At 32.8% G+C, this 1,628-nt stretch overlaps 1 pseudogene; it reads right to left on the bottom strand.

Moving 5' to 3' along the window:
- Positions 1-922: 922 nt before the first annotated feature.
- On the bottom strand, positions 923-1,618 carry LOC119570671 (annotated as a pseudogene).
- Positions 1,619-1,628: the final 10 nt, after the last annotated feature.

The raw sequence follows: 1,628 nt of genomic DNA, 5'->3' as shown, positions 1-1,628 counted from the left end.
ACACACACACCACACACACCACCCAAAACACCACACACACACACACACACACACACACACACACACAACAGGCGCCCGCGCGCGCATATATATATATTTATATATAGAGGAGATTTATATATATAATATATATATATATATATATAATATATATATATAGAGAGAGAGAGAGAAAAGAGAGAGGAGAGAGAGAGAGGGGAGAGAGAGAGAGAGAGAGAGAGTTTTATATATTTTATATATATATATATTTTTATATATATATATATATATATATATATATATATATATAATGTATGTATGTATTTATGTGTGTTCTCAGATCCTCTTTTTTCGTATCCCAATGTCATTAATAAATTAATAAAATTGCTGCTTTTGTATAAGATCAACCAATTATATATATATATATATATATATATATATATATAATATATATATTATATATATTATATATTATATATATATATATATATTATATATTTTTGTAGTATGTATGTATATATACATATACATACATATATATATTATATATATATATATATATATATATATATATATAAAATAATATATTACAATATATATACATATATATATTTTATAAAATATATATATATATATATATATATATGCCTATTTGTGGCAAATGGTGGATGTTGGTAAAATAACTAGATCTTTTATATTTTGTTAAAAAAATTTTAATGTACTACATGTCCAATCATGATTATCTATATACATAAAAAGGTAAACTTGTCAAAATGATGAGTTTAGGCACAATTTCATATCCTTGTAACTATTTATATAACTGGAATGGTTTTTTCATGTCATATGCATAATGAAGGGGTTTCGATCTGACTAGATGCCGTTAATGTAGTTAGTAAATTACGCATAAATACATATCGGTGTCCTCAAGCAAATCACACTGAATTTATGCAAACACAGAGAAGAATGACGAGTCGGTTCTAAGATGAAAACGTGTGCTTGCCAAGTGAGCTAAGTTGTAGCCGTAAGCCAGTTCGTAGGGCCCCCTTGTCCTCAGAGAGTAGTATCCGTCATATGATTCCTCGTTCACCGTCACGCAGCAGATAACTTCTGAGAGAAAGAGTCACTGGGCCCTAATCTGCAGTAAATTTCCCTAACGGTTGGGGAGGAGAGTCAGCATCACCTTCGGAGCAAACCTGTACAGGGAACCTCATTTCAGCCCCGATCCTCTCGAAGTCTTCAATGGGAGTTTCAACAACCAGTTGGTTGCCACGGCATCCTCGGTGTTTCCAAACTGAAGATCTGCCTTAAACTTCAGAGGCTTGTCAGCAAACACGGAAATGTTGGTCACTTCATCTTTAAGGTAGCGGGCACCGAAGTTCATCTTCTTGTAACCCTTGAAAGGCGTAATAATCTTGAGGTTGGGGATTGATATTCTGTGAAGACTTGATCTTAATATTGAGGATTCCAGAGATGGTATCTTCAGCATTCTTCAAAGTCATCTTCATTTGCATGTTCTCATTTGTATTTCCCGGAGCATAGCTTCAGCTTCGCCCTTCCGTTGGAAGTATGGATTCCAATGCTAATTAGCTTCCTGTTTTCCTTTTCCAAATGAACCCGGGAAGGAATTTACTGTGTTGGGAAACTTTTGG

This window comes from Penaeus monodon, unplaced genomic scaffold, assembly GCF_015228065.2.
Source record: "Penaeus monodon isolate SGIC_2016 unplaced genomic scaffold, NSTDA_Pmon_1 PmonScaffold_3516, whole genome shotgun sequence".
In the NCBI taxonomy this organism is placed as follows: Eukaryota; Metazoa; Arthropoda; class Malacostraca; order Decapoda; family Penaeidae; genus Penaeus; species Penaeus monodon.
Note: the sequence above shows the minus strand (reverse complement) of the source record. Positions and strands in the feature narration are given on the sequence as shown.